The sequence below is a fragment of the Triticum aestivum genome, chromosome 7A, assembly GCF_018294505.1.
Source record: "Triticum aestivum cultivar Chinese Spring chromosome 7A, IWGSC CS RefSeq v2.1, whole genome shotgun sequence".
Classification (NCBI taxonomy): domain Eukaryota; kingdom Viridiplantae; phylum Streptophyta; class Magnoliopsida; order Poales; family Poaceae; genus Triticum; species Triticum aestivum.
Genome location: NC_057812.1, coordinates 394,151,525 through 394,163,183, shown reverse-complemented (window position 1 = coordinate 394,163,183; position 11,659 = coordinate 394,151,525).

Genomic DNA, 11,659 nt, shown 5'->3' with positions numbered 1-11,659 from the left:
TGCGCAGCAAGAAGGGAGCTGCCAAGAGATCCCACATCCCCGGGAAGGTGCTCGTGCGCTCCCAGCGCTGGCGCGCCATGGTCGCGCCCCAGTGCCTCCACGACAAGACCCCGCGCTACTCCCAGTGGCGGCGCATGGTGACCCACAAGAACAAGTCCAGCACCAGCAAAGGGCGCCGGTGGCCACGGCGGCCTGCCTCGCCTTCACCCCCGAGCTGCATGGCGTCACATGGCCAGACAAGTTCAAGCCTGACCTCCATCCCTGCTACAATGGCACAGCGGACCCCGCGGAGTTCCTACAGCTCTACGAGCTGGGCATCGTAGCCGCCAACGGAGACGAAAAGGTCATGGAGAATTGGTTCCCCATGGCGCTCAAGGACGGCGCCCGCACCTGGCTCCTGAACCTGGCTCCCGGCACGATCTCCTCCTGGAGCGAGATGCGCACCCGCTTCATCGCCAACTTCCAGTGCACTCGCGACCGGCCCCCGGTCGTGAGCGACCTGCGCCGCATCAAGCAACAGCCAGGAGAAACCCTGCAAAAGTACATCCAGCACTTCAACTACGCTCGCCTCAAGATCCCCAAGGTAACTGAAGAAGCTATCATCTCAGCATTCTCCGACGGCGTGCGCGACATCAAGATGAAGGAAGAGCTAGCAATCCATGAAGACCTGTGCACATCCCTGGAGCTGTTCAACTTGGCAACCAAGTGCGCCAGGGCTGAGGAAGGGCGTCTCTCCCTCCTCGAGCTCCCGGCAACCGACCTAGAAGAAAATAAGCTCAAGGCCAAAGACGTGAAGTGCAAGGGGGCTGTCATGCTAGCAGCGGAACCGGACACCAAGCGAGGCAGGGATCAGCCTGAGTCATCCAAGGGAGGATGGTACTGCGTGTACCACGACCTCCACACCCACAACACCAACGAATGTCCAGATCTCTGAGCCGTGCGAGATGGGTGAATCGGCCGACGCCTAGAGCACAATGGCAGGGGCTATGGCCGAGGAGGAGGAAGAGGTGGCGGACGATGGGAAGACCGTGGCCTTTACCAGGGATGGCATGACCGCCCTCGCGAGGACCGCTGGCAGGACCAGCCTCGCGAGGGAGGCTGGAGGGACCAGCCTCGTGAGGGCCACCTGCACGGCAGCGCAGGCCTCCCTCCTCTGCCGCCTCCACCAAGGAGGAACGAAGACCAACACCAAGACGATGGGGCTGGGGGCTTCCAAGAGCCACGTGCAATTTCTTGCATCTTGGGTGGCGCCCAGGCCCCAGCGTCACAGCGCATCTTCAAGCAGTTTGCTCGTGAGGTGAATGCAGTCCTTCCCAAGCTTGTGGCCACGCGCCCTCTCAGGTGGTCTACGTGCGCGATCACATTCAGTTCCGCAGACCAGCTCAAGTGTGCGGCAATGGCCGGAATCCTCCTGATGCTTTGCTCCCAAGTCATCAGCAATGTGAAGGTCACCAGGACCTCATCGATGGCGGGGCAGGACTCAACGTCCTGTCCATGGAGATGTTCGACAATCTCCAAGTGCCGTATGAACAGCTTCAGCCGACCAAGCCTTTCTCAGGAGTCACCGATGGTTCCACTGTTCCAATTGGGCAGGTTCGCCTTTCGGTCACCTTCGGGCAACGCAACAACTACCGCAGCGAGCTCATCGACTTCGACATCGCTCAGATCTGCCTGTCGTACAACGCCATCCTCGGGTACCCATCCCTAGCCAAGTTTATGGCAGTGACTCACCATGGGTACAATGTCCTCAAGATGCCAGGAAGCGGTGGATTCATCACCGTACCCTGTGAAGAAAGGGACGCAGTGTGCTCGCTTGAGCGTGTGTTCCAAGCCGCAACAATTGAAGATCCAGATCACAGGAGCGGGAGGCCTCCCGAGGCGACCCTCAAGAAGAAGAATACCTTAGCTGGCCCGAGCCACAAGGAGGCAGGCACCTCCAGAGGTATTGCATCAGGATTCGAGCCCGATCAGGGAGCGCCACCCTCTCACGCATAGGAAGGCGCGCCCGGCGCCCTCCTGAGGCAGGGCTCGGGGGCTCTCACTTGGAGAGCCGCCGACCTTGCCAAGGTCACGGGGGAGGCGCTCGGGCACCACTTGGAGGGGCGCTTTCAAGAACGCTTCCCTCAGGAAGGTACAAGTCAAAGGAGACCAACCCTTAGGAGTTCATCGCAAGGCACACCCATGAGCTACAAGAGTCCAGAGTCATGCGCGGCAGCCACCGCTTACCTGCCGTGGTCCCACATCCAGGCGAGGATGGAGGACTACGCGTCTGCGTCGACGTACCAGGGCTCAATCGAGTTGCGTCCCAGGAGCGCCTATGGCCTTCGGTCGTAGGGCGCTGTGAGGGACCACCTCACAGCTACATTCGCATGCCCTTCGGCATGCCGAGCACAGTCCCTGCATATCAGCGCCTGTTGAGGAGCATTCTGGAGGCTCAGGAGGTCAGGCATCGTGCGGTCCTGGCGGAGGTGGCGATGGTCCCCGAAGAACTGCACGCGCCACCGGAGCCTCCCGAGGCCCCTGGGCCTAGGGGCTCATGAGGGCCAACGTCTTCACCGCACATCGCTCACTTCCTTAGCATCACTTCATCTGCAACAGCACCAGGTGACATCTTTCAGAGTTCTACTTTCAGCTGGGAGCGCCGACAGGGCTGCACCATTCCCAGGCCACGTGGGTCCGTCCCCGCCGCATGTATCCATTTTGTTTATGCTCTTTACTTACCATGTTGGGGGCGCCCCTCGGGCTGCTTCATCCCCACGCCGCTCGGGCCCGACTCAGCGGCAGTTGCTTTTACCTGCGCTTGCTTGAAATTGGATTTCCTCCTATGTGCTTAACATACCTGACCTAATCACCTGCTCGATCGACGCCTATCTGAAGAGCCGCTCGCTCTGCCACGGAGCGTGCGCACGGGTCCGTCCCTGCAGCGCTGGTAAACCCGAGTGGTCGAGCTCTAGCCGCGGCAGCCCCTCACGGCGCCACCTCACCAGGCCCTCAGTGCCCTGACCGCTCCCTCGGAGTGACCATAGGTTGGCTGGCAACCGTAACGACATGCCTTGTTTCTCCTCATGATTGGTGTGCAGGACCTACTCCAGGAGCAACGTTGGGGGCATCATGAGCTCTCTCTCCCCCTCTTTAGCATGGACCACTTGCACCTTAAAGGGGGGGGTACCTGAGCATCGCGACTCATGGGCTCCTACTAGCTCTCCAGCCCTCACCCCCTGGCCTTGACCCACGGCATCGCGACCTGTGATACCAGCAGCGGCTGAGCTCGCTCGAGGGACGGGACCTGAGGACGTAGAGCATTTAGGAAAGTGCGGGGGAGTGGGAAGAAGCTCGCGAGGGCCTAACCCAGAAGTACCTCGGCCACCGCCTCTCGGGCTGGGCGCCTCTCCGAGGAACAACATCAGACGCACAAGATAAGTCGCGCCCTCGCAAGAGCTAGACTAACGCAGCGATAAATCCCCGCCCAGTGCAACTCTGTCACGGCGACGCTACCTTCCTTTCTCTCCCAGCAAGGACTGCTTGAGCGCTAAAGGGGACCTTTCGAGCATCACAACTCGGGGGCTCTTACCGGACCTCAGGCCACTCACCTCCTGTCCTTGACCATGGCATCGTGACCTGGCATACCAGCGACGGTTGAAGCTTGCCTGGGGACTGGGACATGTCAGCGAAGAGCACCAAGTCCTCGTGAGGATAGAAAGGGGGAGCTTAGCCGGAACAGAACGGACACCTCACGCCAATTCATATTAAGGATATAGTATTTACAAAAGGCACGACAGACGCCTTACATGCCCCAGCGGGGTGTTGCTTTAATTCCTCGCAGGGAACAAAAGGTGCTAACCCTAAGGGATGCTACTTCCTAGTACCTCCCCAAGCGACACCATCATCAACAGTGGTTTGCCCAGTGACGGCGCCAATCCCATCCAGATCAGTAGCGTCGGTAGCCCAATGCAGCTGCCCCATTCCGAGCGCGGCGCGAGTTCGGAGGCTCGTAGCTGTCGTCGCTCGTCTCCGGGGTCGCGAGGAGTTCGGGGGAGCCGCTGAGGCCCTCAGTCCCTCCGCTGCTGCCCGAGGAGCTGCAGGAGGACCAATGGGCGGGGCTGTTCCTCACTAGTTCATCACCACTGCCGCTTCCCTTAGGGCAGTATTCCAGCTGGCGTCCTTCTGCATCAAATACCTTGAAGAACATCAAGGAGGCGCCGTCGTATTCAAGATGGATCACCAAGGCGCCGTTCGCGCGACAGACCCAGGCAATCTCACCCCAACCTCGGGTCATGAAGACCTTGCCCGGAGCGACGATCGCGACCTCCGCTCCGGTTGTAGGGGTGCCACAGTTGGCATGCTGCAACCAGAGCTCCAGGGCCCCGCTCGGTGGCATATCAAAGGCGAAGGAGGGAGGAAGGCGGATCCACGAAATTGGAGGCATGGTGGCGTGGAGCACAAGCTCGCGAGAGGAGCGCTCCGCGTGGACTCCAGGGGGGACGACGCGCACCATTGTGACTCGCCGGCGTCGACGGCGATGCTGTCTGTGTTGCTCGGTGCCCTCCCCCCTGGGGCCTACGACGCGGGCGTAGAAGGGCAGCGGAAACCCAGGCGGCAGCTGCTCATACCACGGACTCGACACCTCCTGCGAGGCGCCCTCGCCCCGGTGACAGAGGATTGGCCGCTTCTTCGGCGGGAAGGGGTCAGGACCCTCTCTAGGGGCCTTTCCCTTCTCCTCAGCTAAAAACCGGCGGATCGATGCTATTGGTGCAAGAGGAAGCAAGGATGAGGAAGAAGAAGAGGAGGAGTAATGGAAAAGGGTTAACTGGTGGAGCTCACACAGCCCCGTACTTATAGCCGAGGAAGGCCAACCGCCGAGCACAACGACCTCAGGTAATCATGACCCATATCTCTGCATGCAGGGACTTGTCAAGTCGTGCGGTTGCCGAGGCGTCGTGGGAAGTGCAGACGCCCACGTCCAATCAACGACCATGCGGCGCTTCGGGCTTGCCCCTTCGCGTCTCTGCTAAGCCATGCCCGTGCGCGCCTTGGGCCCGGGGGCTACTGTCGGTGTTCTGGGACTGGGGGTCCCCAGACTTGTCTACTTGCATCCTGTGGCGTGGCTCAGATGGGGGCCCAGCGTGGCCCATCTTCATCAGCCCAAGCTCAAGACCCTCGCGAGGGGCCAAGCCTCGCGGGGCGGACGACAGGAAGCTTCCTCAAGAGCGGCCTCACCAGGCAGGCTCGCGAGGAGGCAAATACATCAATGCAAGGGTACCTCACAAGGATCCTATGACGCAAGCCATGACGATTAAGGCCAGGCGGGCACCGGCCTGCGCAGGGTCCTTCTTTCCCCTTTGGTGCAAAGGGGGAAAGCACAATCCAAGGTATCTGGCAAAGGATACCATTCCGGTGCAACGTGACCAAGACCAGCCGGACGGCCGGATGGAGGTCACCGTGGAGCCCAAGACGACGTCGTCACCAGTGGTTTTGGCAGCCAAAGACCACCTTTGGTCAGGATAACTTGTACTAGATGTTCTCCTTCAAAATGGCCAATTGTTGGCGCCCTTCCCGCTCAGTTATTCAGGGAGAGGCCCAGGGCCTCTATAAATAGAGCTAGCCTCCACAAAGGAGAAGAGGGAAAAAGGGAAGAGAGAGAAAAACCAGTAGAGACTAAGTAGAGCACACCGCACTAGCTCAAGAACACCCCTCGCGAGGCTGTTCTTCCCTTGTACTGTCCATCATCAGCCCAGAGGCAAATCCACCACACCACACACTGGAGTACGGTATTACACCACAACGGTGGCCCGAACCAGTATAAACCTTGTGTCTCTTGTGTTGTTCATCGTTTTCATCTTAGTTCACACGAGAAGATTGGACGTAGATCGGTAGGGGAGAGATCTCCACGCGCCCCCCAGTGTTCAAACCTCAATGGTCTGCCGGAACCCGAAATCAGACATATACTGGGTCCGTTCACACAAGCGCCAGGAGGCTACCGCTACCTCTATGTCGCTGTTGACAAATTCACCAAGTGGGCGAAAGTGGAAGTTGTCCGCACCATCCCGGCCGGGTCTGCAGTCAAGTTCATCAGAAGCCTCGTAAGCCGATTCGCGGTCCCTAACCGCATCATCACCGACAACGGCTCACGGTTCACTAGCAATCTCTTCAGAACATATTGTGCTAACCTTGGAACGCAGATCTGCTATGCCTGCATGGCACACCCCAGGAGCAATAGACAGGACGAACGTGCCAGCGCAGAGGTCCTGAGGGGTCCCAAGAAAAGGACCTTCAAGAAGAAGCTCGGGGCCTACGGCAGGGGCTGGCACGACGAGCTCCAGTCCGTGCTGTGGTCCATCCGCACCACCGCCACCAGGCCGACAGGCAAGACCCCGTCCTTCCTCGTCTACGGAGCGGAAGCGGTTCTCCCACACAAGGTCAGGCATCTCATGCTGGGGGAGGAACGCCACCGGGAAGCCTCGCTCCGAGCTACAAGGTACCAGCAGGCGCTGCGGCGGTACCACTGCGACAACATCCGCTCTAGGACGCTCGAGGTGGGTGACCTTATCCCGAGGCGGGTGCTCTCCAGGGAAGGGCTGCACAAGCTCTCACCCATGTGGGAGGGCCCGTTTCGGGTTGCCCACGTCTCCAAGCCTGGCTCCACGGGCCTAGAGACACAGGACGGGGTCCCCATCCAGAACGCGTGGAACATCCAACACCTCAGGAAGTTCTACCCAGTGCCTGTGAAGCAAGGCCCAGTGCCTGTACAGAATCTACGCTCGTGACACTCTCACGTAATAATGAGTGGGGTTGTACACGCCCCGGAGTCTCAGGAGTGCCGCCCTCGAGCCTCGGGGGCTCCCTCCCACGACTAGTGGCAGCAGTTAGTGAGGGAGTCCTGGATTAGGGGGTCCTCGGACAGCCAGACTATATCCTTTGACCGGATTGTTGGATTATGAAGATACAAGATTAAAGACTTCGTCCCGTGTCCGGGTGGGACTCTCATTTGCATGGAAGGCAAGCTTGGAAATTCGGATATGTAGATCTCCTCCCTTGTAACCGACTCTGTGTAACCCTAGCCCCCTCCGGTGTCTATACAAACAAGAGGGTTTAGTCCGAAGGACAACAACAATCATAATCATAGGCGAGCTTTTAGGGTTTAGCCTCTACAATCTCGTGGTAGATCAACTCTTGTAATACTCATATCATCAAGATCAATCAAGCAGGAAGTAGGGTATTACCTCCATCGAGAGGGCCCAAACCTAGGTAAACATTGTGTCCCCCGCCTCGTATTACCATCTGCCTTAGACGCACAGTTTAGTACCCCCTACCCGAGATCCGCCGGTTTTGACACCAACATTGGTGCTTTCATTGAGAGTTCCACTATGCCGTCAACATAAGGCTTGATGGCTCCTTCGGTCATCGACAATGATGCTATCCAGGGTGAGGTTTTTCTCCCGGGACAGATCTTCGTATTCGGTGGCTTCGTACTGCGGGCCAATTCTCTTGGCCATCTGGAGCAGATCAAGAGCTACGCCCCTGGCCATCAGGTCAGGTTTGGAAGCTTGAACTATACTGCCGACATCTAGGGAGACTTTTTCTTTGACGCATTTGAGCCCATGTCAGGTGCGCCGCACAGTCGCCACGAGCATGACTTAGCTCTGCCGTCGGACGGTGTTCGGGAGATCACACATGTGGCTACTTCGGCCCTCAAACCGGAAAAGATCGTGCCGTCCAAGGACGGGTGGATGGGCCCCGCCACGGAAGCCGCTCACCCAGTAGCGATAGAGACGAATACTGACTTCACATCCTATAAGACCTGTGTTGCTGGACCCTTGGATTCGTCCCCGGCCACAGGCTCCGAACTGCCTGTGTCCATGCCTATCGAATCTAATTGGGTACCGATCATGGAGTTTACCTCCACGGACAACTTTCAGCACTCGCCCTTGGGCGACGTGCTAAGTTCATTGAGGTCTCTCTCCTTGTCAGGAGACCCTTGGCCGAACTATGTCCGGCTTGAGTGGGAAGCGGACGACGAAGAAATTCATTCCCCACCCACCACCCACTTAATAGCCACTGTCAACGACTTAACCGACATGCTTGATTTCGGCTCCAAAGACATCGACGATATGGACGACGATGCAGGAGAAGAACAGGAACCACCGCCCACAGGGTGCTGGACAGCCACCTCATCATATGATATATACATGGTGGACACCCCCAAAGAAAGCGATGGCAATAAGGAAACGAAGGATAATCCCCTCGAGAAGCAATCTAAGCACCGGCATCATCGGTGCCACTCTAAGCCCCGCCATAGCAACAGCAGTGGTACCGGCACAAGAGACAATAACATTGCGGACAGTGCCGAAGACGAAGACAATACCCTCCAGCCAGGCTTCGAGCGGGAGGATGGGCAAGCTAGCCCTAATAGGCGGCAGACGGAGATTCAGAGGAAGACAATTACATGCCCCTCTTCGATGACGAGGTGAGCCTCGGGGACGAAGAATTTATCGTGCCTGAGGATCCCGTCGAGCAGGAGCGCTTCAAGCGCCGGCTTATAACCACAGCAAAAAGCCTGAAGAAAAAGCAACAACAGCTTCAAGCCGATCAAGATCTGCTAGCAGATAGATGGACCAAGGTGTTGGTAGCCGAGGAATACGAACTTGAGTGCCCAACCAAAAGTTACCCAAAGCGCAGGTTGCTACCCCAGCTCGAGGAGGAAGCATTAAAGCCTACGCTACCAGCATATCATGCGGCTGAACGGCCACCTCGTGGCCGAGACAAAGCGGCATATCAGCCCGAAGTACAGCTCGCACCCCGTCGCTAGTCAAACAAAAATACCACGGCCCATGGTAACACGCAGGACCTGCGAGAAGTATTGGAAAACAAATCAGGACATAAAAGATCGGTCTATGGATCACAGGGGCGCGCCCCAACGCGTGACAACAACCGTGACGCCGGATATACTAATAGCAAATCCGGTCGGGCCGAACACAGCAGACAAGACTCATATGAATTGTGTCGTGGTATAGCCCGGCATAGAGGCGCCGCACACCCCCTATGATTCACTGATGAAGTAATGAATCATGAATTCCCAGAAGGGTTTAAACCCATGAACATTGAATCATATGATGACACTACAGACCCCGCGGTATGGATAGAGGATTTCTTCCTCCACATTCAACATGGCCCGCGGGGATGATCTACACGCCATCAAGTATCTCCCACTAAAAGTCAAGGGGCCGGCTCGACATTGGCTGAATAGCTTGCCGACAAACTCCATCGGAAGCTGGGAGAACCTGGCAGACTCATTCCTGGACAACTTCCAGGGCTCTTATGTGTGGCCACCGGATGATGACGATTTAAGTCACATAACACAGCAGCTCGAATAGTCAGCGAGGAAATTCTGGACTCGGTTCTTAATTAAAAAGAACCAAATTGTTGACTGTACGGATGCCGAAGCCCTAGCGGCCTTTAAACATAACATACATGACGAGTGGCTCGCCCGACGTCTCGGCCAAGAGAAGCCAAAATTGATGGCAGCCCTCACCACACTCATGACCCGCTTTTGCGTGGGCGAAGATAGTTGGTTGGTCCGTAGCAACAACACAACAAGCAACCCTAGCACATCAGAAGACAGAGATAGCAATGGCAAACCCCGACGAAACAAACACAAGCACTGCAAAAATGTTGAAACGCCGAAGATACGGCAGTCAGTGCCGGATTTAGGGGCTCTAAGTCCAGTCAGCGGAATGGGCCACTCAAAAATGACAATTCGGGTCCGTCCAGTCTGGACCGCATACTCGACCGCCCATGCGAAATTCATGGCCCCCAGGAACACCAGCCAATCATACCAATAGAGAATGTTGGGTCTTCAAACAAGCCGGCAGGTCAGGTGCCAAAAACAAAGATAAGGGGTCTCAAAGCGACGATGGCGACGAGGAGCCCAGATCACTGAGTAAAAGAGGGCAAAAGAAATTTCCCCTGCAAATCCAAATGGTGAATGTGGTAAACGACACCTACACTCCCAACGCGGATTGGACACACACCCTTAGGGATGTCGACTTAACGGAACCAGTCGTCCCACAATATAAACTACGGCCGATCACCTTCAACCGCATGGATCGTCCGGTTAACACCAATCAGGGCAATCGAGCCGCACTAGTCCTCGACCCAATAATTGATGGGTTCCACCTCACACGAGTCCTTATGGACGGAGGGAGCAGTCTAAACCTACTTTACCAGGACATAGTGCGCAAGATGGGCATCGATCATGCGGTGATCAAGCCCACTAAAACCACCTTCAGAGGTATTATACCAGGTATGGAGGCCAGCTGTACAGGCTCCATCGCCCTTGAGGTATTCCTTGGATCACCAGACAATTACCGTGTCGAAGAGTTAATCTTTGACATCATCCCCTTTCGAAGTGATTATCAGGCACTAATCGGATGAACCGTGTTCGCTCGATTCAACGCAGTACCACATTATGCCTACCGTAAGCTCAAGATGCCCGGTTCGCGTGGCGTCATGACGGTTAACGGCAAGGCCGAACATCCCCTCGGCACCAAGGAGTATACCGCTGCTTTAATAGCAGAAGCTACAAGTGGCACCTTCCAACCGAACCTCGAGTCGACAGCCCGATTCTCGGACACCGCCAAAGGACTTCGAACTACTTCATGACAGGATAGCCCAGGTCGTCCAGAGCTCAATTAAACTCTCCGGCGAAGGCCAGGACAGGCCACATACCGCGCCTCAACCGCTCTGTGGCACACAAGCATTTCTTACATTTTGTTTGTAGGTTCAATTTTGCACACACCAGGATTGGCGATATGGAAGCAACTTGAACGCACAAGGGAATCCTTAGATATTCCCACGATGACCATCCGACTATACTACAGATCAGCACACAGCCTCTTCCCCCCTGGTCTCAGCAGGTTCCACAGTCATATTTTTTTATCACATTACCTATACTCACACGCATCGACATACTATTCAAATACAACATGTGGATTTATACAATACTTATCTACTGTTATTTCTTGTTGAAATTCTTTTGTCAAGTGGCATCCGTACACCGCGATATGCCTTAAATATGCCAGGGGCTTCGTTTTACCCATAATACGACAATAAGTCCGAACACCGTCATGGAAGTTCGGCACCCCGAACTTATAGAATTATATGCATCAGCTTCGAATCATGTCTTTGGTCAAATGTTGGGTTTTCCTAGCTCCCATGTTTTGCTCCCTTACGTTCCGCTATATCGGCTAAGGCGGCATAGGGAGAACTACTGCGATTGTGTCCCGGTTCTTCCGGACGAGCACCTCAGTAGAGAAAGCCGAAAACTGACTGTCATGATCGACAAGAGCTGGCCAGTTGTTCGAGAGGTTGTAAAATCTTTAAGGATTCCTCCCGCATAAAGCCATAACCAATGCAGCATGCGATGGATCTGCTTTTCTTCCGAGCAGGTGCTTATATAGCCCCTCGTTCGGTCTTCTGAATACTAGGGGCTGCGCCTACCTTCCTTTTCTAAAGCTCCTATGGCTAAGTGAGAGTGATAAAGCCCTATAGTCCGATTGCCTAGTTTGTTGTGATGAACACCTCCTTTAAAGGACCCAAAAATGGGATAAAGAGTCATCAGGTTTATCCCGAACACCCCCGTACTTCCTACGTGGGGGCAGAA